The 27,038-nt window shown below is 43.9% G+C and overlaps 1 protein-coding gene across 2 annotated transcripts in view; it reads left to right on the top strand.

The window, feature by feature from the left end:
- The window catches only part of ELOVL7 (ELOVL fatty acid elongase 7), a 93,064-nt gene that overhangs the window by 48,565 nt on the left and 17,461 nt on the right, over positions 1–27,038 (top strand). The window lies entirely within an intron of this gene.

Below are 27,038 nucleotides of genomic sequence, written 5' to 3' on the forward strand. Positions count from 1 at the left end.
GGGGCTATTGTGCAAGAAGGAGCAGTCTACACAGCTCCATCTTGCACAAAACCCCCTCTTCTCCACAGCGACGGATAAAGGGCAGGGCGAGCGGGGCGGCTGCCCCGGGCCCCGCGCTTCAATAGGCCCCATGCCAGCACCGGTGTTTTTTACAGGTGCAGACTGGCCCGGTGGGATACCAGGAATTTCCCTGTGGGCCATCTGCCGAAGGGCCGGCTGGTGGCTGCTGGAGGAGGAGAGGGATTTGTAATGGGGCGCTGCAGTCTCGTGCTTTAAATTCCCCAGCGCCGGCCAGTACGGGGCACTGTAGGGCCGAGGGAGCGCACGTGTGGCATGCTGTAATGACGTGCAACAGCTGGGAGGGGAGACGCCCAGGCATGGCGTGATGTCATGGCCCGGGATTTTAAAATTGTGCGGCCCAGCGTTGCACTGTGCGGTCCGGCACGTGGGTCCACAAACGGGAAGGCAGAAATTGGGCTTGGGTTTCGGGGGAGGGCACCAAGGGACCGTGTGGAGGTGTGACAAATGCCAAGGGGCCAAGTGGAGACAGTGAGGAAAAGGGCAGGAGGGGAGGTATCAGTGGGAGCGGGGACAGGGTGATGCTGAGAGAGGAGAGAGTAAGGGCATTGGGGGCTGGAGAGTGAGGTGCCGGGATGAGGCTTGAAAGAAGGGGTGGGCACGAGGAAGGTGGGGATGGAGCAAGTCGTGTGAGGGCTCAGAGGGGCTCATGTGAAGGAAACAGGGCAGAGCATGGTGAGGGGGTGGGCATCAGTGAAAAAGGGGGCAGAGGTAGTGAGGGAAGAGGGAGGCACCAGAAGAATGCGGGGGGGGGGGGGTAAGGGAAGGTGCAGGTGCTAGGAGACTGGGGGGGTAAAGCAGAAGGGCAGACACTTGCAGGGGAGGGAACAGTAGCAGAGGAGAGAGGCAGGGTAGGTATATAGAGGGAGGTGTTAGGAGAGGGGATAAGGAGGGGTAGCTCACCTGATCAGAGTGGGGCTACTGGAGGAGTGGTCACTCTAAATTGAAACTAATAAAGAATTACTTAAGATCTACTATGAGCCAGGAGCGTTTTGGAAGTCTTTCTATTACATTAATTGAAAATGACCTGTGTAAAGAAATGGACTTTAATGACATAATTGAAGAATGTGTTGCCAAAAGAGCTGGACAGCTGTAATAGACTTAAATATAAATGAAAAATTGTAATTATTAATGCAGAATTTTAAGAATGAATTACAATATAATTAAAATAAAATTATCCAACTAAATTAAGTTTCTATCAAATTTACCCAATTCACATTTAATATGAAAATAGCCTTCAATTTGCACATTTGATGCCTTTTTCTATTGTTTTTCTCCAAGGGGAGGCCCCGCGAAATTGTGCTGTCCTGGGCCCTGCAAAACTCTCATCCGCCTCTGCTTGTGCAGGAGTGTAGACTGCTCCTTCTTGTGCAAAAGCCCCTTGTGAAAAAATGGCAGCTAATTGAATATGCAAATGAGGCGCAGCAATATTCATCACCGCACCTCATTTGTGTATATTCGTGCACAAGACAGTGCAATGTAGACATAGCCGAAGTGTTTAAAAGTGGTCGTAATTGATGCTTTGTAACTTATAACTGATAAGAACACAAGGCACCTACTTAAGAGTAATCTTGAAATATTACTGCTGAAGCTGGTTTGGAAAAAAGGGATTTTTTTCAAGAAAAGGTTTTTGAAAAATTTGTACTTTTTTGTTAAAATTGAAATACCTTTTCAGCTATCTCTACCATGTGTTTATACACTTCACACAGCCCTTAGTCATCCCCTGTGCCATATGTCTTTTTTTTCTTAAACTTTTCCAATTGAAAGGTGTTGGCTGAAACATCAAAATATAGGGTTACAGTTAAGACCTGCTAGTTCTTATGCTGTTTCACATGTATTTGTTACATACCTGAGGGTGTTCTGAATAGGGTTGCCAGGTGTCAGATTTTGAATCGGACAGTATGGTATTTGAGCTTTCTGTCCCGGAAACAAATTGAGAAAATACCAGACTTATAAGTGTCCAGTATTTTCTAATTAAATAGGTTTTATTATTATCATGAGTATCAGTACGTAGTTGTGTACTGCTTGGCTGGTAGACACGTTCACACTACCTGAGCGTGTCTACTAGCCAGGCAGTATGCAACTACGCAGTGGGAGGAGGGGGGCCAGGGTGGGATGGAATCCCCGGGGCCGGACTCCCCCGGGTGCTCTGCTGGGACTGTGCATGAGACGGGCAGCACCCTGGAATCTGTGTACGCCCAGGCCAACCTTGCTTCCTGCCGGCCGGTTCCCACACACTCTTCTCCCCCCATCCCCCGGCCAGCCCTGCTCCCTCCACCCTTCTCCCGGCCAGCCCTACTCCCCAGTGGCTGTTCTGCTGCTTCCCCCTCCCCCCGTCTGACATCAAGTGTGTCCGGTATTTTTGTCAAAACTATCTGGCAGCTCTAGTTGTGACCAGGTCCTTGGTAATCATGTAGGAACAGTGCTAGTTAATTTTTTTCTTTTTAAGGTGAAGATTGAAAATTGTTGAATGCTGAAATATTTTTCAAGTTTAATTTCTTTTAGAATGTACTTTAGTCATTGGCTGACTCTGCCTTAAGGATGGACAAGATTGCATGTTGTTCTCTTCCATGAAAATATTCCAAGTAATGGTATAAATCTGCTTTAGATTCTTTCATGAAGAAAGGGAATTCATTGCCAAAATTACAATGTTGATTTTCACAATATTCCTAAGGAATACTGGTTAGTTAATTAGATATAAATTCTTCCATTGTGATGCCACATTGGAGCTGAATCCTGTGAGTTTAATTTTGTTAGGCCAAAAAATGCATTCTCAGCCAGATTCTGCTGAAATCAATTCCTTAGATCACTTAAATTGATATTAAGATTGAGTTTTTTTTATTTCATATTAAACTTTTTGAGACCTAATAACTACAAGAAGGAGAATCCTGTAAATTTATAATAATGACTTGTAAATTGTAGTGGTCATGTAAAACAACCTCTAAAAACTGAAATGTACAAGTTTTAGGAAATATACATATCTTGCTTCAAAAGCACTACATAAATCCTTTCAAGCTGGAAGGAAAAGGCACAACCTAACCCCCTGCACAATAACACAGCACTACTTTCTAAAATGTGAATAGGAAAATGAATTTTGCCCGAACTTGCTCTTTGGATTCTTCTGAACTCAACATGATTCCTGTGAATTCTACCACTGCATTGTTAAAACTAAGTAGCTCAGGTCCAAACTTTGACCTGCCTTTAAAATTATTCAGTGGACAATTGCCTTTATTGCTCCTGGTTTTGCCTAATGGAGATTTTAATTGTACAGAGAAACTATGTACTTTCAGGTCAACTGTAGCTTTCATTCAAGGGCCCAGAGCATATAATAATGAATTAAAGGTTAAACCAACCCTCTGAAATCAAGAAGGCCCTCATTTTACACATTGGGCAATTGTGTGATCATGAGTCCCATAGCAAGTCAGTGGCAGAAGATGGATAAGCCCCCAGGTGTCTTGCTGTAACCACTTAAAAACTCAGCAGTCTTCTTGGGATGAGTTGTTGGAATAGTGTCGCAGCTATCGTACTTGTGCACGGGCGGTGGGCAGGAGATGCAGAGAAGGCAATGCCTTCTCAAAATGCCTGCCTGGCTCCACCCAGGCTCTGGTTCCACACCCACCATTCAGCACAGTTCCCCCAATTTCCTGAGGCTGCCTGGACTTCAGTCCCACCGAGGTTGGAACCATGCCTATTGCCAGCTCTCTGGGACTGGGGCGGGGGTGCCTGTGCTCCCAGAGCTGGGGAAGGGCTGGGGCTGTGTGCTGCCCACCCTTCCCCACGCTCTGGAGGAGGGGAGAGAAGGCTGAGGCCGCTTTGCTCACACTCCCAAGTGCGAGGTCTCAGCAGAATGGACAGAGCTGGGGGTGAGTCTTGCTTCTCCCACTGTCCATGTACATGTGTATAAAGACAAACTTATCTACCTGAGGCTATTTCTACACTACAATGATCTATCGGATAAAGGTACGCAAATTGCACTCCACAATTTGTATACCTTTTTGCAGTAGTTTTTTCAGAAGAGGTTTTTTTTGAAATTTGGCTCGTCTACAGTGGGCCAAATTTTGGAAAAGCCTCCTCATTCGGAAGAGCCCTTTTTCCTCGTGGGAGGAGGAAGACAAGTATCTGAAAGAGCGTGTCTGCTCTTCCGCAAAAAACATGGAATCCCAGAAAAACCCCATAGTGTAGACATAGCCTGAGAGTTGAAAGCCAACTCAGTTCTTGTATTTGTTGGGAAAAGCTTTAGTGTTTGTTTCTATCCTCTTTGCCTGCTGCCAGGAAGCGTGTATGCGGGTATATGTATGTCTGTGTGTGGAGTTTCTACATCCCCCGTCACTGAATTTGCCAGTGAAATACATTCTGACTTGGACCCTAGCAATTGTGGGCATTCTCCAAGTATCTGGAATTCTGAAGGAGCAGCTAGAAGCTCTTTTGCAACAATCTTCTTATTTGTTTTTAGGATTTTTGCTACTGTAAAAAATGCTCATGTAGTAGGTGGGTGCTTTTTTCACAAATGTAGATCAGATGTCTCCTTTTTGCCATCAATGATGTTTAAGGACTCATTTTAGGCAGTGTTGCTGAATGGTTAGACCAATGGACTGGGACTTGGGAGATCTGGTTTTGCTGGTAGGGTGACTGTGGGCCTGTCATAGTGCCTCAGTTTCCCCACATGTAAAATAGTGGTCTGACCTCCTTTATAACACATTGAGACTTATGAATTAAAAGTGGGAGAAGTAGGTGCTATATATGATAGTTAAAAAGGGATAATTAAGAATTAAATATCTTGGCAGATTCTTAGTCTTTCACTGCACTAGAAAGACTCTGGTTTTTTGCCTCCTTGCCCCACCTGTTCCATAATGATTAGATCAGTGTTTCCCCAAAGAATTCATGAGGGAGCCATAGGAGGCTGGTGAAAAATTTAATTGATGTGCCTGTTTTTGTTCTCTTCTAAATAAGAGGCTATTAAACTAGGCTTACAGATCACCTGCATTTTACCCATGTATCTGAGCCTGATGCTGCTACGGGGGCTGGGAGCCTCTCTGTGCCCTGTGTTTCTACAGGGGACCTTCAGCACAGAGGCTTCCTGCAGGGGGAAATACTCAGCAAAAGTTTTTCTGATATTAGCCACCTGCTGGGGCAAAGAAAAAATGTTCCCGGTGGCTGCACCAGTATTAGCAGACAGGGTAGGTTCATTATACTTGGATTTTCATGTCTGGACAGTACTGCAGAAAATCTACAGTCACAAGGTGTCATTTGTGGCCATGGTAACTACAGTGACAATTAAAAAAACAAATACCTGGGATTTTTTAACAAGAACTGTGACTTTTTTTTCATTCAGGAAAAAAGAGTTAAAAGTGGCAATAAAAGTCACATCTAAGGAAGCAGCTGTTCCTCAAAAGCATCTTATGTTGTGGTCAAGCAAACTGTAAAAGTCAGACTCTCTATTATGTGATCCTTCTAATTTCAGTTGTAGTAGACATAGAATTGGGAAACAAGCAAGTATGGTACTGAACACCATTCCTGTGTCAAATGCCACCATCCATTGAAGCAGTGGTGACCTTGTAGAAAATGTTCCGAATCAGCTGGTAGAATATGTTGAGAGAGAATATTTTGCACTGCAGCTTGATGAGTCCATGGCTCATCTTCTGTGTTAACCTGAGATTTGTCAAAGCAGTTACAGGTAGCTGAAGACTATTATTTGGCAAAGCAATCCCAATCCAAAGAGCTGTTGAAAAAACATTTAAGATCCTTCATAAATACATAGTGGATGAAGGTCTGCATGTTTGGGGCTGTGCATTGAGGGGCAGGGCCATCGCTAGGTATATGTGAAACACGCAGTTGTATAGGGTAGGTATGTAAGCGAGTAGTCATACTTAACTACCCAATAAGGCTAAACTTATTGTGTAGTTGAGTCAAGCACTTGACTACTCACTATTCCCCTTCCCCACAGCTGCCTTTGTATGAGAGGCAGCAAAGGGTGGGGGTAGGGACTGGTACTGGTGAGAGCTAGCTTAGAAGCTGGTTTTCACCCCAGCACCGTGTCTGCAATGCCACCTCCCCCCCCCCCCCGCCTCTATAAATGGCAGTGGGGGGAAGGAAGGGTTGGGAAGGCTGCCACAAAGCAGCCTCTGCCCACGGTAGGCTGAGGCTCACGCAGGTAGAGCGTGCTTTGTGGTGGCAGCCCTTGTCCACAGGGGTCCCAGTGGGGAGCTGGGTCCCTCCATACACAGGTGTTGCTGCCGCGAAGCAGCCCCTGTCCATGGTGGCCAAGGCTGGCTGTAGACAGGAACATGGGCTGCTCCAGCAGGAACCTCTGTTTGCGGTGGCCAGAGGTTTCTGCTGGAGCAGCTCCTGCCAGCAGCCAGCCCGGTCTGTTGTGAACAGGCACTACTGGATCCAGTGCGAGCCAGGACTGAGCAATCCTGGCTCACGCTGGTCCAGGACCCCTGCGCCTCTGCATTTTAAATGTAGTAAGAGCTGCCCAGCTCTTATTACATTTAAAATGCAGAGCTGCAGCGTGGGTTGCTCCCGGAGACATTCTGTGGAGCCGCAGTGTGTGGGGGGGGGGGAACGGTGCGGTGCAAGCCAGGACTGAGGAGTCCAACTCATGGTGGCTCAGGGAGCCACCGGTACTGTGGCTCTGCTTTTTAAATGTAGTAAGAGTTGAAAAGTGCACAGTTGACCTGTGGATCTACTTGCCAGAGGAGGTTGTGAAGACCAGGACTTGAACAGAGTTCAAAGAAGAGCTAGAATAATTCATAGAGGTTAGGTCCATCAATGGCTATTAGCCAGGAAGGGAAGGAATGGTGTCCCTAGCTTCTGTTTGTCGGGGCTGGAAATGGTTGATAGGAGAGGAATCACTTTTACTACCTGTTGTGTTCCTCTTTCTGGGGAATCTGGTGTTGGCCACTGTCTGCAGGCAGGAGACTGAGCTAGATGGACCTTTGGTCTGACCCAGTATGGCTGTTCTCATCGTAGGAAATGCTGCTTGAGTACCCCTCTGCCTCTGTGTTCCCCGCAGCATATTCGCCTTTGAAATGTAGCAACAGTCCTTGGGCTTTTGCTACTCTTCAAAGGCAGAGGCGCCCTCATTGACACAAATTGCATTGACTATTCCATTAGCCAATTAATCTAAATTTAACATCCCTAATGCATGTCTGTTTTGTCCACCTACTTTTTGTTCTTTAGGAAGACCCTTCCCCTCCTCATTCCATTTGCTTTTCATTTTGCTTTAAACTAACCACTGTCTGTTCATTGATAAGCATAACAACAGGTATTGTTGTTCATAGTTGAGTTTGTATAGTGAGAACTAGCTTTTTAAAATGTAATATTGTTTTACACGCTCGAGTCAGGTTGCAGCTTTGTTTTGAGAAGCAAAAACTCTGCTCCATTGAGCATGTACAGTATCTTGTATAATGCTTAAATTCAGGTTAGGCTTGGTTTCATTTAGATCCTGAAAATATATTCCTCTGCATGCTCTCTCCTGAAAAAAGAGGTTTGTGCATTCATAATTCTGTACTACTTACATTTGTATCTTTAAAACTATTGAACTGATTTTATTCACATTTGGGTTGACTTCAGCACATGAGATCACAAAGCAAGTTAAGTTTCAGGGTGAGTAATCAGAATGTCATTGATTAGAATGTATGAGCAAAGTACATGATATTTCTTTTGTTTTGGTTTTGGTTAACTCCAAAGGTTAAATTACTTCTGCTTGGACTTTCATAGAAAAATAACATTTGGATGAAAGCCAAACATGGAACATTTCAGCCTCAAAAGAATTGTTCAAGGAAGTTGAGTGCCGGGGTAAAGTAATGGGCAAAGAATGTTTGAATAGAACCAGGAATGCCACATATTTTTCCACCTAGAAAGTTAATAATTTAAAGTTTACCTTCTGACACTGTATGACATCAACCATGTGATTGCATTTGTTTACTTTTTGTCATGGATCCTATTTTAGTTGCAATGTGTTCATAAGATATGCAGCTCTATGCACAAGTTGATCAGTGGCTATGCCTTGTGTCTCATTATGGGGAAGGTGATCTGTCAATCAATGTGTTTTCTTCTTTCAGGAAGATCTAGCAATGATGAAGTGTAGTTCAATTCAACAGAGTCCTGTTCAGGTTTTTAATTGTTTTTTATTAGAGGAAAATAAAGTAAGCATAAACATTCCATGAACTAGTATTAATGAACATCGCTAGACAGGCTAAAAAGTTTCTAGTCTTGCACTTCATCAAAATCTTATACAGATTTTGTTTTGATCTCAGCCATCAGTGTCCAGCTACCAGTATAGTTGATCTGATGATTTGCTGCTGCTTAACACAGATTAAAATGAGCATATGGTGAATTGGTGACAATTACAGCTTTTGATCTTTATCCTGTTCACATTAGGTGAAGACTGTGAAGCTGCAATGGTTGCTGGCCACCAAAGGTTGAGAGTCAAATCCATATTATAGACAAGGCCTCAATATAAAGTCACTTATAATACCTGTCACATGGGTGTTGGCATCTGTCTCTAACTCTTTCCCATTCCAAGAGAGAATTCTATATTTTATAGCAATTTAAATTTTTTTTGTTCTCCCAATTCATCCTATATCAAGGCAGTGACAGAAGAGTTGTTACACATTACATCACCTTCCCTCCTCCCCCCCAGTAGTTTTTGAATATTTGAAATGATTTTCAGAAATGCTGAGTAACCACAGATCCCACTTACATTAGTGAAATTTGTGGGTGCAAGATAGCTGCTAGGCTAGACCACATTATAGGAATCATTGTTGAGTACAGTGTTTAGCTGCCATGTTGTGATGGAAAGAAATTGAGTCTGTTCCAAGACTGATCGATTTGAAAATAGCTTAAAAGGCAGAAAAGTTAGTGGATAAAATAGAATGTAGTTTAATGATATGCTAGAAAGGGTTAACAAGAATATTAAGCTTCCATGAGTCTTGGTGGTGATGTCTGTCTTTGGCTTGATCTCTGGTTTTCTCATCCTCTGCTTATGGCCAGGATAGAGGAAGAGACCCTTGAAAGGCATTGTGCATTGATATCTATGTGCGTATTCCATATGCTTCCTCAAAAGAAGAAGGGGAAGCCATCTGGGAGGTTAGTAGCTTGGCTAGGAGTGGAGCCAGGCTGGGGGGGCAGAAATGATCTCTCCAGGTCCAGCAAAATCCCTTGTCCCAAGGGTTCAAAACCAGGGAGGTCCAACCTGTACAGTCAGCTTAGACAACCAGCTGCTGTGTACCGTATGTATCTGATAAGCATCAGGTCTTTTGAGTACCAGTGATGGCAGTTATTGGCAAGGAAAGGAGGTTGTTCCCAATACTATTATTGAAACCTGCCGAAGTATTACCAAAGACTTTAGCAACATCTGCTTATTGTGAATATTTACTGCTATATGCCTCTGACCCCAGATATGGCAAAATGTTCTTTACTGTGTTGCTTTAGGTGTAATACTGTTTGTGCTACAGTGAACAAGAGCTTTGAAGGGACTAGTTTTTGATGTATGTTTGAAAGTTGATTCCACATGGCAATGAACTGATAGAAAACACAACTGTTTGGAAAGCAACAGGATCTTGAAGGTTGTTGCTGTTGTACAGATGCATCCAATGTGCAGAACATTTGCATAAGGCTCCTTACTTGCATTCTGTTCTCTCTCCCTTCCTTCATCCACTGTGATACTGGACTTGCCATTGTTGAGCTGTCATGGGATACTCTAGCAGTTTGTCTCACAGAATCATGCAACAGCCCAGCACCATTGGTTTTCTCGATTAAATCTAGGGTTGCCAGGTGTCTGGTTTTGAACCGGACAGTCGAGTATTTGAGCTTTCTGTTCGGGAAACAAATTGAAAAAATATAAATAAGATGTAATGTAGATTGTGATGTAATGTCAAGCATGTCCGGTATTTTTGTTGAAACCATCTGGCAACCCTAATTAATTGCTTACCATATCACAATTGAAATCTAGCTATACCACTTTCCTTTATGGTTTCTTCTGAGTGCATCTCTTCTGATATGGGCGTTGTTTCCTTTTCCTTCTAGGTCTGCAATTCCTAGTACTCTTGTACTAGGCCCAGAGCTGCAATCCAGTGTGTGCCACAATGAAGACTCAGCAGGGCCACCTGGTTTTGGTGCCTGTGACTCTTCCCTTGGTGTTCACCGCTGGTTGCTGCTCCCAGTGATCCTAAACAGCCACTTTAACAATAGGAACACAGCATAATCACTTCTTGAGCAAAATATTGAAATGAAGGACATCTTGGAAATAGTCCACTGAATAAATAATGTGCTCACATTTAACTTAAACCTTTAGCAATATTAAACATTAAGGGAAGTGTGGCATTTTAAACAAGTTCTCTGAGAGCAAAGATAAGTGTGGGTTTTTTTTTTTAGGCTTGCCAGATGCTTTCACCAAAAAAAGCCAGGAGACGAAAGTTGTTGAGCAAAAAAAGAAAAAGCGGGAGAACAAAAAGGTTGCTGCACCTTTAAGAATCCCCGTGCTCCTCGCTCCCTCCTGTCCCTCAGGCGAGGCAGGAGAAGAATGTCCCTACCGGCCTTCCATCCAAGAAAAACAGAAAATACCAGACATTTTACGTGTCCAGTATTTTCTGGTTTTTTTGTTTTGTTTGTTTGTTTTTTTTAAACTGGCCAGGGGCCGGAAATAATGGACTGTCTATGCACAGACACTTGGCAACCCTAGGGGTTTAGATTTGTTTGTATTTAATTTCCTGCAGAAAGGAAATTTGGCGGGGGGGAACCCAACTATTTTTTTTTTTTTGTATGTCCCCCTGACACCAAATAAGAAAGAAGTCAGATGCTTCTGGCTCCTGGGGATTCTTCACCCTCCAGAAACCTGAAAAGTCTCCTGCTATGAAGCATAGAGTCTAGCAGCCATGAGAATCCCATCTCCAGCTGCAGCTTTCAGACCTATCAGGCTCTGTGCTATGAAGCCCAGACCTTTACAGCCCCTTTTAGAGCCAGAACATCCTGGCTCTGTGGCAGGGAGCTGGAAGCCCCGGGGTCTCCAGAAGGTAAGCTGGTGGGAAACAATGGAGGCTTCTGCCAAAGCACTCTCTGTATTTCATTTAGAGTTAGGAGAAATCAAACTGCAATGCTTTAGTTTTAATGGATTGGCATTTTCAGATGAAAACATGTTTTGGGAAGAGTCCTGATCAGCTCTGGCTATGACTCTTAATTGCAAACCACTTATTTTTTAGGTAATCCTGGAGTTGAGTTCTCCTAAGTGCTTGGCTGCATTAGTGAGGGGAAGCCTGGGGAGCACTGAGATGGAACTTGTTGCTGTCTTTCCTCTATTAGCTTTACTTTTTTTACACTTAACTATGTTAACCAGAACTAAAAAATGTAACCGAAGAGACACAACCTAGCTTGACCAGGAACTGAAATATTTCAGAATTAGAAAAGATATATGATCAGAATGACAACTGTACTCCTCTCAATAAAACCAGAAGTTACAGACAGTACCCAATTGAAATTTAGACTCCATTGCATAGTACAAATAATGTGGTGAGTAGGCATATTTTAGATGATTTGCATGTGTGGGTTCTCTGACAGCGAGGTGTAAAAAATTGTGAACTGTTTGACCTTGTAAGATGGAACTGGTGGAGTTAATATTTTTTGGGTAATGTTGACAATATTTGAAGTGTTGTCCAGATTTAATTGTCTAATAACCTTTTCCCACAACTATGACTCTGCTCTTTCGTTGAAGTGACACTATCAACATCAAAATTTGCACCTCGTTGTAACATGTATGATTGCTGCCCCATAGGTTCTGATCTTTTAATCAAGCGGGTACATCCTTGTGATCTGTGAAGTCAACTAAATTCTGCAGGTTTTATCTGCGGCCCATGTGAGTCTGCAGGATAAGGGCCTCAGATTGTAAATTCTCAAGAATAGGGAGAGTATCTTTCATTTTGTGTTGCAAATACAGGAGGCTGTCAACTCGCAACGCTTGTAAGCGTCGCAATTCGTGGTGTCATAACTCGAACCCTCATTTATGATAGATGCCGTGTGCTATCATAAACGCTGGCCAGGGATGTAAGTCAGGGGTTTTAGGCCCCTTCTGTGCTTACAAGAATGGTTGTAAGTGTAGGGGATCAGAACTCGGGTGGTCGCAAGTTGGGGCCTCTTGTACGTTGAGGCACTGATCTTCAGTAGGACCAATAAGCACTATGGTAATATAAGTATTTGGCACTGAAAGAGACTATGATAAAAGTATTTCTGCTGTGTATAGTCAGTTTTCCTGCTTGCATAGATCTTTTACTCAATAGGACAGAAGCGTATTTCCCCCAAACAATCAGATTGTTAAAGTTCCCAAACATTTGTCATGGGTAGGGCTCGACAAACCGCGGCAAAATCCACTCGCCAGCCCCGCACCGCGCATGCACCACACCTGCACTGCACATGTGAGCATGGCTGAAATCTACTCGCCACAGGTGAGTAGATACACAGATTTGTCGAGCCCTGGTCATGGGGATGCAAATATTTGGGCTTAAATTCCCTAGGTGGGTTGTTTTAAATTTGTTTAAAACAAGATGTATGTTCAGTAGCTCTTTTACACTGAATTTTATGGGGTGGTGTCCCTGCCCAAGGTTTGTGGAAGGCTGGAGAGGGATGGCACGAGACAAATGGCTTGGTCACTGTCTTCGGTCCATCCCCTCCAGGGTCCCTAGGGTTGGCCGCTGTCGGCAGACAGGCTACTGGGCTAGATGGACCTTTGGTCTGACCCAGGACGGCCATTGTAAGCTCAGTGTCGGTGGTCTCAGTGGACCCCTTTGATTCTCTTGCACACCTGCTCCTGGGTGGCCAGGCTGGCAGCTCTCCTGCTCTAGCCGGCCACTTTCCTGTGCCTAGTGCGGAGATTGTGGACGAGGTCCATGATGTCTGCACTAGCCCAGGCGGGTGCCTGCCTCTTGCGGTCCCGGGCAAGCTCCCGGGAGCCGCCAGCCTGGTCCCGGGAAGAGGGGGAGGGCTGGGGGGCATCGGGTGGCTGGCTCGATCCGTGCCAGGTGCAGGGTCTGCTGGCTGGGTGCTGGCAGGCTTGCACCTGGCACGGGCACCGTAGCCAGCCCGTGCCCCTTTAAGGGCTCCGGGGCCGGGAGGGGGGCAGACGAGTTTTCCTGGTGTTGGCCAGAGTGGCCACCAGGGAAAGCTGGGGAGGGCTAGCCTCCCACTAGTTCGAATTAAGGGGCTACACACCCCTTAATTCGAACTAGCTAGTTCGAACTAGGCTTAGTCCTCGTAAAATGAGGTTTTCGTAGTTCGAATAAGCGCTCCGCTAGTTCGATTTAAATTTGAACTAGCAAAGCGCTAGTGTAGCGCCTATTAAAGTTAATTCGAACTAACATCCATTAGTTCAAATTAACTTTGTACTGTAGACATACCCTTAGTTAAGAACACCAGGTTAACAAACTGATTGGCTAGCCAAACACCTCATTTGGAACGAGAAATATGCAGCAGCAGGCACACACGTGCACACTCAAAAGGCAAATGTAGTTCAGCCCTCCTAGTCCAGCATCCTTGGAACCTTGAAAGAGCAGAAAGAAAGGAGAGGTCAATACTAGTCTCTTGGGGACTATCTTGAGATCAAGACAGTGAAGATTAGGCACTTAACTTTGTTGCAAAACTATAAAGTTGGGGGTAACCTCCGGAGTGGGTAGAGCTGGATACCTTAAGCATACCCTTTCAAGTAGAGAAGTCAAAGCGTAGTCTTGCATTTTTATGTCTCAGAAGGGTCAATAATAAAAAGGTGCTGTCATGCTAGCAACCTTTGTAAGTATCAGGCAGGGAATACAATTCCTAGATAAGAAACTTTAGAAAAAAACACTGTGCAGGAATTGCTCCTTCTCTCCAGCAGCCGCCTTTACAGAGCTCTGATGACTTTGAGTGCACTGTTAAGATGTCACAATTGCACTGGATGCAGACTATTTAAAAAATGGAAGATGCAGTAATATGAGATGTGGATTTTTCATATATTCAACACCTAGCAAGTCATCCATTGGTATCTTAGAGATGATATATACATGCAATCTGATTTTTTTTCTGGAGATTATCTTTGGAACATAGGTTAATGAAGGGCTACTCAATGCGTGGCCCAAAGGCCACATGTGAGCTCGGCGCCTTGAGCCGCTTCCCGGGCCACCTGCCTGCCTCGTCACTGTGGGCTCCAGTGGCAGTGCCTCCCAGTGAGCTGAGCCACACTGCGCCTCATTGAGCCAGGTCGCATGCGCAGGAGGTGCCAGCCAGGAGGGAGGCAACAAGAGGTGGCAGCAGAGCATGCATGCCACATCGACCACAGTGGCAGCGCTTCCCCATGAGGCGTTCCACACTATACTGAGCCAGGTCACGTGGGCGCATGTGCAGGAGCTACTAGCCAACGGGGGGGAGAGGAGGCAGCAGGAGGTGCCAGCCAGCAGGTGGGGGGGCGGAGGGGGACGAGGTGCTGGCAGAGCATGCCTGCCACAGGGGGAGCAACTCCCCACAAGCGGAGCCACACAGCGCCACACTGGGCCAGGCTGCATCAGCATGTGTGCAGGAGCTGTTAGGGGCAGCAAGAGGCAGCAGGGGAGCCGGGAAGCGAGAGACGTGGAAAGGCAGTGGCAGAGCGAGGCCGGGGTGAGAGAGGTCTGTGCTGGGGCTTGGATAGGGTTACCATACATCCAGTTTTTCCCAGACATGTCCTTTTTTTCACATGTTAAATCACCATCCGGATGGGTTTTTTTAAAAGGCAAAAAATGCCTGGGATTTTTTGCTCTGCAAAGGGGATCGGGGAGGGGGCAGCAGCATGTACCTTCAATGGAACATTTAGAGCCATGCACCTGGACCCTTCACAGCTACTCTGCGCACCGGCCCCAGCTCTTGGAGGGAAAAGCTTGTGGTTCCAGTGAGACCCAGGGCATTATCCCCTGCCCCGCTAGATTTTTGTCCCTGGGTCTGTGGGAGGGAAGGAGGTTGGATTACAGCAGGGGGGCTGAGGTTGCCTGGCTCTAAGGGACGGGTGGGGCATTGGGTTAGAGCAGGAGGCTGGAGGTATCTGGCTTTAGGGGTGTGGAAGAGTATTGGGTTGGAGTGGGAGGGCTGGAGAGTGCCTGGCTTTGGGGGAAGGGTGGGTGCATTGGGTTAGAGCAGGACTGGGTGTTAAAACGTCTGGCTTCTTTCCTTTCCTGTATGTAGACAGTTGTTTGATTTGGAGGTTCCAGTCTCTGCTCTGTGAGGACTGTGAGAGCTGGTGCTTGGTGGGGCGGGCAGGGAAAAGGAAGGGATTCTGGGAGGTAGGATTCCTGGCTTCCTTTTCTAGCACTGCCATTCTCCCCATGGTGCCTTTAACTTCGTATTGACTGTACTTAGATTTCAGTAAATATCGTATTGGCAGTTTTTCTTTGATTTGTTAAAATTGTGAAGCCAAAACAAAAATATTATCGTCTCCTGTTGATATGCGTTTTAGTATAGGCAGTCCCCGGATTACGTCCAAGATAAGGACTGTAGGTTTGTTCTTAAGTTGAATTTGTATGTAAGTCGGAACTGGTACATATTGTACCCCAGGTGTCCCTGATTCAGCCGCTGCTGAAACTGACCAGCGGCTGACTCCAGGAAGTCCGGGGCAGAACTGCTTTGCCCCGGGCTTCCTGGAATCAGCCGCTGATCAGTTTCAGCAGCAGCTGACTTGGGGACACCTGGGGTAGAGCAGCTGGGGTGCTGCCAGGTTGGTCTCCGCAGCACCGAGGTGCGGCACTGCGGGGACCAACCCGGCAGCGCCCCAGCTGCTCTGTCCCAGGCGTCCAGATTCAGCCGCTGCTGAAACTGACTAGCGGCGAGAAAAGCCTGGTCTGCTGGGGGGGGCGCACTAGTTGTGCCCCCCAACCCCAGCAGACCAGGCTTTTCTCACTGCGGAGGACGGGGGCGGCGGGACCGCGGCGCATCTCGGTGGTTCCGCTGCCCGCATCCTCCGCGGTGAGAAAAGCCGCTCCGCGTCTCCCTGGTCTGCTGCCCCCCCCTCCCCCCTCCAGCAGACCAGGGAGACACGGAGCAAAGCCGTGGAGGATGCGGGCGGCGGGACTGCGGCGCATCTGGGCTGTCCCACGTCCTTTGCGGCGAGAAAAGCCGCTCCGCGTCTCCCTGGTCTGCTGGGGGAGAAGGGTGGCGCAGCTAGTTCGGGGTTCCCTCACCCCGTTCTTAAGTAGGGATCCAACGTAAGTCGGATCCACGTAACCCGGGGACTGCCTGTAGTTAAATTCCTGGACTGTCACTGCTCATTAAAAGTGCTGTGTTATGGATGGAAATAGGGTAAATATTGCATTTTATGAATATCAGTAGAACTTACTTAAATGGGGCCTGCATGTTGTATAGTCTTGCCTTAATCTATGTATTCATGTCTCTGTGTGAAAGAAGCTATTTGCATATATTTGCATATACATGCAACTACACTTAAGTTGTGGTCCTCGGCATGTGGTGTGGGTTTCATTGTGGCCCCCAGCATTTTCAAAGTTGAGTAGCTCTAGGTTAATGTATTCCTATTTGCAGGGCTCGCCAAGCGGCACAGCACCGCATGCTGTGCATGCGCAGACCGCATTGCGCATGTGCTGACCATGCTGCACGGCCACATCGGGCTAAAATCTATTCGCCATGGGCGAGTAGATTACATTAATTGTTGAGCCCTGCCTATATGCATCTTTGTGACATCTTTTTGTAATATCTCCCATTTGTTCCAGCAATTTTGTTTACTGTTGGGTAAAACTTGTTCAAGTTTCAATCCAGTGCTACTTGATGGGACCTTCAGATTTCCATTCTTATTACCCTTGATAATTGCTAGGCTTTGTCTCCCCCTCCCCCCTTTTTTAACCACTATTCTTGTTGATTATCGCTAATGACAGCCTACCCACCAAAGTTATGTTTTCAATAACCATTGCATTATTTTAAAAATCTAGAGAGATATGGAAGCTGTTATGCCTTATGAAGTCTGTCTACCTAAAAGCCTTGCTAGATTCAAACAAAAAAAAATTTATTATCTTTAACATCTAGACCTATTGCACTTCTGTTGGGTGTTCTCTCTCTACTCTTTTTGCTTACTATTAGAATGTCATAGCTGAGCTGGGCTTCACTTTGTTTGCTAACTTGCCCTTGATCTAATCATAATTTCGTCTTGAAGTTGAGTCCACGTTGTAATCTGACTTCCACTTAAACCCATTTCTGCCATGTAAGTCTACAGTCTGTTACAGTAAGTAACAGACTTGGTTTCATTGCTATCATTATATGAAATGGACTGTGTTCCAGCTCATCAGTAATAAATGATTGCTAATAGCCTAGGTAGAAAATGATATCCTTTCTCTTAACCTTGTAGGTAGATACGATGGCCTAATAAAATCTACTTGTGTGCTAACCCTTTAACCTGGAAGGTGCTTGCTCACCTTGTTTGACTGATTAGGCAAAACATATATGTATTTCAGTTCGTGTTATATTTTGTTAATTCCAGTTGTTTATGAGAGATGACTTAAACTCAGCTCATTACCATTACCTCTGGGTCAACCTTAGTTACTCAACCACTGAGCAACTCACCCACTGAACAGGTTCTTCCTTTTTTCTGCTCTGGAACTAAACCCACCCTCTGAGCAGGGGACTACTCTCAATATGGCCTCTGCTTCCTTTCTGGAGAGCAATTGAATTGACAGGCTGCTGCCCTCCAAATAGCTAAGCAGCCATTATGGAGTCAGATCCCTCTCTGCTTGCTAGGCTAGAAACAAAGTGGACTTGGAAGGAGAAGAGTCCCTGCTTCAGTCTCCTCCGCAGGATTAGTCTCCAGCACTAAATTCTGCCAGTATTTTTAGTTATGGCAGAGAGGAAAGAACAGAGTTCTGTCCAGCATTCCAGGAGGACAGGGAAGGAAAGTGACACTTCATCATTGTAATGCACTGTGGACGATGTGAAAGAAACATTTTTATCCATTGCAGGTTCATTGTGTAGACCAGAAGCTATATATTAAAAACAAGGAGTTCCATGGCACCTTAAAGACTAACAGATTTATTTGGGCATCAGCATTCATGGGCTGGAACTGATCTGATGCTTCTGACTAAGGGGCTTATACCATGAAAGCTTATGCCTAAATAAATCTGTTAGCCTTTAAGGTGCCATGGGACTGCTCATTGTTTTTGTTCAAACAGAGTAACATGGCTACCCCTCTGAAACTTGTATATTAAAGGCACTCCTAGGTTGATGTTTCCAGGGTTAAAAGAAAAACAAAACCACCTTACTCTTGGCTGCAGTGTTTGGCAGGCATATAAAAGGCCATTCAAATTTAGACACCCTCTTTCACTAGCTCCCAACACAACTAAAAGAGTGTTGACAAGAAGAATACAAACTGTGTGCACTTACAGTGCAGTTGCTGGGATCAGCAATGTTTGCATTTGTTCCAAAATAATACCATATAGATGGCAACCACTTTGGCATCAGTTGCTGTTTCCCAAGTGCTATGGCTGTTTAAGTTCCCGGTGGAAGTAGCTGAAATCTTTGTTAATTTAATAAAACATAATGTGAATTAAAGACTATCAGTGAATCTGTGTTGGAAAGGATTTGGAGCAATCAAATTTTTGCATTGCTTTGCTCCAGCTCCATTCCGACTCCACTCCGACTCAAATTAATTAACTAAATACAAAAGTAATTTTGAGAACATTATTTTTATTCAGAGTTTTAATACAATTTAAATGTCAACAATGATACAAACTAGAATAATTCATAATTCAATCTGTAAAAATGTATTGCAGCAATCAGGTCGTCTTTCATAGCCTGCCGCAGATCATTTAAAATTAACTTTAAAGCCGAAAACTAGCTTGAGTTGTTGGCATACTCGAAGCAATTCTACAGGCAACCTGAATGCGGTGTGGGTAGCTGTGAATGGCCTCAAAAACAGACTTAACTTTTAGCCTAACAATAGATTCCATCGCCTTACAATCTTCCTGAAAGTTTCTCTTGAATAATGGTTCGTTACAATTTTGAATCACAGAAACTCGCCGACGTCTTTCTTGTTTATCCAATTCCTTTTCAAAATCGTCATCGTCTGAAGAATTGGTGCTTGAATTATCTCCATTTCTCTGTGATGGTTGAAGACGTCTCAGGGATGGACGCTGGAACAAGTTCAGAGTGGAGACGGGAGTTTGAGAACAGCCTGCTATTTATAAAGGATGTGAACTTTCTGAAACCGCAAATTCGATTGTTGACTCCTTTTGTTGTGTTTTGTTTTCTTCAACCTCTTTTGCAGAGTTCAAATGTAGCGATAGATTTTGTTTTTTGAGTCGTCGAGCAATATCAAGGAGCCCTTCCTTTGCCTTCGGTATTTCCCTTGAGGTGAGGTAAGAATCCAATACCGTGGGTCAACATAAACTCTAGCAAGGAACTGAATATTGTCAAAAAGCTTCTCTTTGCATTTCTGCATGGAGGATAGAATTCCTTCTGCAATTTGTCCACCATTTTCTTGCAAGAATTTTGACCGTTTTCACCATTCCTTTATTAAAACTCCCGGGGTTACATCGATAGCTTGAAGATTCACGGTTGTTTGGTTTGGCTTTGCCAAGAGGTCTCACAGCTTCTTCACTACGTCCATTCATCTTTTGTTAACTTGAGTTCTCTTGTTCCAGCAGCAACCACTTGTTCACAGTAAGATGGAAAAACGAGAAGCCAATCAATCATCGCAAATGTTGAACCCCCCCCCCGCGAGTCACAGTATGCAATGATTGAGTTACCCCCATGTAGATCAAGCAGAACACTTCGAATACTTGGGGTTCGTAGTTTTACAATGACTTGTGGAATTTTTTCCAGAAATTTCTTCGCATGTTCTTTGTTCAGTCCATCCCAGATTGCCAACTGAAGAGTGTGAATACCACCCCTCATCAGTTGGACTTTTGAGTCATCCTCATGAAGCCATGTTGGAAGTATGAGGTTAGGGTCATTAACCCATTGCGCAGCAGCATCCATGTTGAGTTCGATTTCATCCATTCCTTTAGTTCCTTCATCAGACAAAATAGCTTTAGTTCTGTCCACATCCCTGTTCTCAGAGGTAGAAATGGTTTCATTGTCCTCGTTGAAATTTTTGACGGCAGGCGTCATGTTTGCTGCATTAACGCAGATGCTCAGCACTTGCATTTCACTGATCCCAAATTTTTCTAAAATCGCTTTTATTTGACTTTTCACGTAGGAAGAATTGTGACGCCTTTCAGCGTTGATTATGTCCAAGGTTTTTACCGTTGCTTTATCTTTTCCTTCTTCATAATACTGAGCATTGATTGCAAGGAAATGTCTGTTTCCACACGTTGCCGAATCCATTTTGAGGTAGCACAATTTTTGCTCCAAAGCTTTCTTGAGCTCTTCGCGATCAGGCTTAGCTGTGCTGACAACTAAATGACGAACCGCATCGTGCCCCGTTGAAATGCCAAGCTGCCGACCCATTTCACCTGCAATTTTTTGGAATCCTTTGTTCTTTAGCCTGTAGGTAGTGAGCAGTGTTGAACTCAAGCAAACCATTTCCATCCATCTTTCACGGGAAGTATTGGCATCCATGGTGACTGTAACCTTTGAGGTCTTCAAATATGAGTCAAGTTTTGTTTGCTCAATTTTGGGTTTCTTTTCAGATGAAGCTTTGCAAAAAATCTTTTCTCCAGGAGTTTTCAAAGAGCCAGATGAATGTTGTTTAGTCGCGTCTGCTTTCTGTTTTGCCTCATCTTCCTAGTCCTTTTTTGTAACCAGAGCCGCAGAGTTTTCAGGATGGTTATGTTTTACATGCCGCCAAAGGTTGAAACTTTTCGCGGCACTTGCTTCACTTGTCTTGAAGCTACATGGTTTGAGCTCGCCATTCACTTCCTTTTCCACCTTGCACATTGCCGATTTTCTTCTTTGCTTTTCCCAAAAGCCCAAATTTGGGCTTTTCAAATTCAGAAGTAAAGTCGTCGTTGAAATCCTTTTCCATAAATTGGCTATCAGTCATGGGGGGCAGATTTGATTTTTTTGTTGTTGTTGAAGCCATGGCCAGATTTTCTTGAGCTGCTACTGCATCCAAATGTTTCTTGTTATGATCTTCGAAAAGCAATGAACAAAAGCGTTACACTTGTTTTTATAGTGTATCTGCTTGTGATATCTTAACCACTTAAGGTACTTTGAATTTATTTTGGATTTTCTGGACAAAAATGATCTCATTTTCTTTTTACACAAAATTATTATTAAAGTATATTTTAACATGTTTCCTGCAGTTTTAATGAAGTAAGAAGTATTTTTAATATACATAATTAATATACATTTTTATTTATAAATTGCAAGTTAGTTTTTCTTATGACATTTTGCAGTAAAAATATTTGAAATATTTTCCAAGTTTTTAATTAATATCTCAAAAATGCTTTAATATAGATATATCAATGAAATTGGTATGTGCTGTAGCATTAGTATGTGCTATTGCTGTTCTACAACATTAATTGTTGGGAAGTAACGAGGCTACACGTTACAAGGTTAAAAATAAACACATACTAATCTAATTATCTAACTAATCTACGCGTGTACGTAGCATAAAATTGCGAGTATAATGCGCACCTATGTATAATGCCTACCCTACCTTTTCAATGTCGGAATCATGGAAAAAACTGAACTCCTATATATAATGCACACCTATATATCTACACTCCTCCCAACAAGTCGGCCAGCAGCAAGCTCAGCCTTGCCTGCTTCCTGGAGCTGGCCCTGGGCTGCCTGCGCGCTGTGCCGAGCTTGCACCTGCCGTGGGAGTCCCCCGCCCCGCCCGGACAGCTGCCCACGTTCCACACCAAGCTCGTGCCTGCTGTGGGGGCCCCCGGGCACAGCTACCTCCTCCAAGAGCCTCTCCAAGCGGAGGCTCTGCCAGACCCGCAGCCTGGACCGGGCCATCATCAGGAGCTGCAGCCAAGAGCAGGGGGACAGCCCAGCCAGGACACCCCGGGCCAGGGCAGTTGGCGGCCCCTCAGCAGAGTGCCTTGCCGCCTTCTCTTCCGTAGATACGAACTGACCAAAACAAAACAGAGGCAGTTGGTAGCGTACAAAGATTACTCCAGTATTACCAATTGCTGGGAAAAAATTCCCATGATATTTCAAGGGATATTTGCAATTGTTTGCGATATTTTAAAATTTTTGTTTATTCGTTCCATGATTTCTCGGGGAACCCTTAACGATGGTCTGTAGAACCCCAGGGTTCCGCGGAATCCTGGTTGGGAGACACTGATCTAGATCATTACTGATAGATGTCTATCCAACCTGCCCTTAAATATTTCTAATGATGGAGATTCTACAACCTCCCTAGGTAATTATATTTCAGTATTTAACCACCCAGACAATTAGGAAGTTTTTCATAATGTCCAACCTAAACCTCCTTTACTGCAATTTAAGCCCATTGCTTCTTGACCTACTATCAGAGGTGAAGAACAATTTTTCTCCCTCCTCCTTGTAACACGCTTTTAGATATTTGAAAACTGCTATCGTGTCCCCTCCCTGTCTTCTCTTTTCTAAACTAAACAAACCCAATTCTTTCAGTCTTCCCTCATAGGCCATGTTTCTAGACCTTTAATCATTTTTGTTGCTCTTCTCTGGACCTTCTCCAGTTTCTCCATATCTTTCTTGAAATGTGGTGCCCAGAACTGGACACAGTACTCCAACTGAGACCTAATCAGCACAGAATAGAACAGAAGAATTATTACTTCTGTTAATGCAGCCTAGGGATGTTAAATTTAGTTTAATCAAGTAATTGACTAGTCGATAGAATTTCCATCAATTAGTTGATAAGCGGGGGAGTCACAGTGGGGTTAGCTCCTGGCTCTGGGAGCTAACCCCGACATGGTTCTGCCTTTTAAATGTATGAAGAGCTAGTAGGCTCTTAATATATTTAAAAGGCTGGTAGGCTCTCAATACGTTTAAAAAGCAGAGGCACAGTGTCTGAGACTGTGCACAAGCTGGGTATGATCTGATTCCTGATTCGCGCCCGGTCTCTGCTACTCATCTGCCTCCTCTTCTCCCCATGGAGACAGTGCTGGGGGGAATGGGCTTTAAAGCCAGCTCCTCTCAGCACTGAGTCCTGTTCCCCCCACTTGCTGCCTCTGATATTGGAGGGGTGAGGGGAAGCAACTAGTCAAAGGGCTAGTCAACTATCCAGAGATGATCCTGGCAATTATAGGCTGGTACACCTGAACTTCAGTATTGTGCAAATTGTTAGAAAATATATTTTGTCATACCTAGATAAACATAGTTTGGGGAAGAGTCAACATGTTTTTTGTAAAGGGAAATCATACCTCACCAATCTACTAGAATTCTTTGAGGTTGTCAACAAGCATGAGGATATAGTTACATAGTTTTTCAGAGAGCCTTTGACAGGGTCTCTCAAAAGCTTTTAAGCAAAGGAAACTGCCATAGAATAAGAGAGAAGGTCCTCTCGCAGACTGATAGCTAGTTAAAAGATAGGAAACAAAGGACAGGTATAAATGGAGTTTTCAGAATTAAGAGAGGTAAATAGTGATGTCTCTCAGGAGTAAATTCTGGGACCATTCCTATTCAACGTATTCCTAATGATCTGGAGAAAGAAGTCAACAATGAGGTGGCAAAATTTGCAGATAATTCAAAACTACTTGAGATAGTTGAGTCCCAGGCAGACTGGGAAGACCTTCAAAAGGACCTCACAAAACTAGGTGAGTGGGCAACAAAATGCAAGTGAAATTTAATATTGATAAATGCAAAATAATGCACACTGGAAAACGTCCCAACTATACATATAAAATGAGGGGGTCTAATTTTGCGGTTCCCACTCACGTGATGTTGGAGTCATTGTGGATTGCTCTCTGAAAACATCCAATCAATGTGCAGAGGCAGTCAAAAAAGCAAAAAGGATGTTGGGAATAATTAAGGAAAGAATAGATAAGATTAAATATCATATTGCTTCTCTATATAAATTCATTGTAAGTCCACATCTTGAGTACTGCATGCAGATGTGGTCTCCTCATCTCAAAAAGATACCTTAGTTCAGAAAAGGGCAACAAAAATGGTTAGGGACTTTCAACTTAGTCATCTTTTTTCTAACTAGAGATAAGATTGAGGTCTATAGAATCATGACTGGTGTTAAAGAAAGAATCTAAAAAGCTCTATTTACTACTTATAGCATGAGAGCTAGAGGTCATCAAATTAATAGGAAACAGGTATAAATAAATAAAAGAACTAGGTAAATTCAGGTAGGCTAGTTCCATTAATGGCTATTGACCAGTATGGTCAGTAATGTCGTGCCTAGTGTCTTTTTGCCAGAAGCTGGGAATGAGTGACAGAGGATGGATCGCTTGATGATTACATGTTCTATTCAGAAGACAGACTACTGCAATTAATGTGTTTTGAAGTTCACTTGAAACTTCAGCAGAGATCTATCAGCAGTTTGTCCAAAGCTGTGAAAATGGGTTTGTGTATGTATTCGTTGTATCTTGTACATTTCTCTTTGGTCCAGTATTAACTATTTTGGCTATTATGATTTATGTTTCACAACTTGTCATCAGAATGAGCCGGTTCTTAATCAGTAGCTCAAAACAGTCAACCACTGAATTTCATCTTGTGTCTTGGGCAAAGAATTACTTTGGCGCCTCCTGTTGTAGTCAGTGAATTTGAAGCAAAGTGGTTGGTATCAGAAGTATTTAGTAGTTTCAATGTTTTCTTTCATTCCTGGAGTTGTACATAAGAAGTCTTTGGCAAAAATGTGTATCAAATAAGCACTGCACTCTTATGTTGTAAGTTTCGGGTTCCCTTTATAATCTTGTTCCAGATGTCTTCTCATCTTTGATACATTTGTAAAATTATATGGCAAAGCTATACACTTGACAGTTGAATTTTTGTTTAGTTTGTTATAGCTTTTATTGCTGGGTTTTTTTAGGTGTTCTGTTGTCTGGGCATGTCCAGAGGTCTCAGTTGTTTCTGTAACATAGACAAGCTCATCTTCTGTTACACAATCTCATATGACTGGCTCATTGTATATGTTGCTCTACCCATTAAGACAAAGATTAATGAATTTCCCATCAGTGTTTTTTCACTATGTTCAATTTGATGTTGTATCCAGCAACCTTCCAGCAATGACTTCTCCACTGGGTAGAGTGTAATGTAGTTGTAATGATGGAACAATGTCAGTGAAATGTTCGTTCAGAAGAAGATGAAAGGGAGAATTTATCGGAATCTTTTCATCTATGGAGTCTTGCTAGAATGTGCTAGTTCTGATTATGAATGCATCCGTGGTTTTACTGGATGTTGGAAGAAAGTCTTATTACTATTATAATTTAATTGTTCAGGTAACTTCCTATCTGAGGCATAGACGCGGACTTTGTGAGTGCTCTGGGGCTGGTGCATAATCTCTGCCCATTAGCTGTTTGGCAGCTGGCAGGAGGTGGGAAGAGGGGTTGGAGCTGGGAGTAGGGCATGGCGGGAAGAGGTGGAGTGGGGCCACGGCCTGTGCATGGAACATTGGTGGAGCACGGACCCAGACAAATAAAAGTCAGCACCTGTGATTTGAGGTATGTTGAGTTGCAGCACTGCTAGTTATGTCAGCAGATGATTCTGGAGTTGTAATATGTTGCAGACAGATGTTGATAACCCTGAGACCTAAACTGGACCCTGAAACAAAACATTTTCTTTTAAAGTCACTGACTATTACTCAAAGCACTGCTTAAAAAAAAAAAGATTTTAAATTAGCAATTCCACCTCCTGCGGCTATTTGTTCTACTGTTTAAATGATACAATTATTCCAAATCAAATTAGGGAAGATAATGCCTAAATCATAAGGATTATCTGAACACCTGTATTTAGCAACATATATAAAACAGCTTGGACTTTTTTTTTAATTAAAACTTGTAAATGTGTAATGAAACTTTACTTTTAAACAAGAAACACATGCGTAGGATGTTTAATTATATTGACAGAAGTCCAGTATAATTAGTAAAAATATAATTGATAAATGCTCCCACTATAAACTAATATACAAATTATATTTGGAAATTCATAAGCAAACCACCCCAAACACAGATTTATTATGAAGTATGTTATCATTACTAGCGCAGTAGGACATGGTAGTCAGTCCATAACAATGGTGGAAAAATAAGTTACTAACCAGTTGATCCAGATAGTTCAGACATGGCCACATCAAGAAAATCATTGCCTTTTGAGAAGCATTTTTCATTGCACTGTTTCATTCTGATAAGCAGGCTTCACATTTCTCTTCACTGTTCACATTTGGCACATGTTCCATTTTTATCCTGAGGCACAACAATTTCTCGAAAATTACCACCAACTAAGGGCTTTTTATGGTCTGAGCCATAGCAGTTTTTTTTCTCAAATTCACAGGTGTTGAAATCAGGCTGTACTCTGAATAATCTTGTCCCTTCTTTCCATAAGCTTTGACAAGAATGTTGCTCCTTTGCTGTTGCATACTCTGCTCCTTCTCCCTTGTTACAGAACTCAACCCCCAGCAAAACAAACACTGGAAGACTTCTGCCCATATATAACCCACAAGCCTTTTACACTGCAGTATTTTTATTTCTTTGAAGACAGAGGCTATGTCTACACTCTGGAGTTTTTCCGGGATCCGGCCCCCTCTCCCCCCAGCAGACCAGGCTTTTCTCCGGACGCCTGTGGTAGAGCAGCTGGGGCGCTGCCGGTTGGTTCCGCAGCTGCTCTGGGCGCTACTCGACCAACCCGGCAGCACCCCAGTTGCTCTGCCCCGGGCTTCCTGGAATCAGCCGCTGATCAGTTTCAGCAGCAGCTGACTTGGGGACGCCTGGGGTTCTTAAGTTGAATCTGTATGTAAGTCGGAACTGGCGTCCAGATTCAGCCTGTTGAAACTCTGCCTCGGGCTTCCTGTAGTCAGCCGCTGTTCAGTTTCAGCAGCGGCTGAATCTGGACGCCAGTTCCTACTTACATACAGATTCAACTTAAGAACAAACCTA

The sequence above is a fragment of the Pelodiscus sinensis genome, chromosome 6 (assembly GCF_052426305.1).
Source record: "Pelodiscus sinensis isolate ZL-2025 chromosome 6, ASM5242630v1, whole genome shotgun sequence".
Lineage (NCBI taxonomy): Eukaryota > Metazoa > Chordata > Testudines > Trionychidae > Pelodiscus > Pelodiscus sinensis.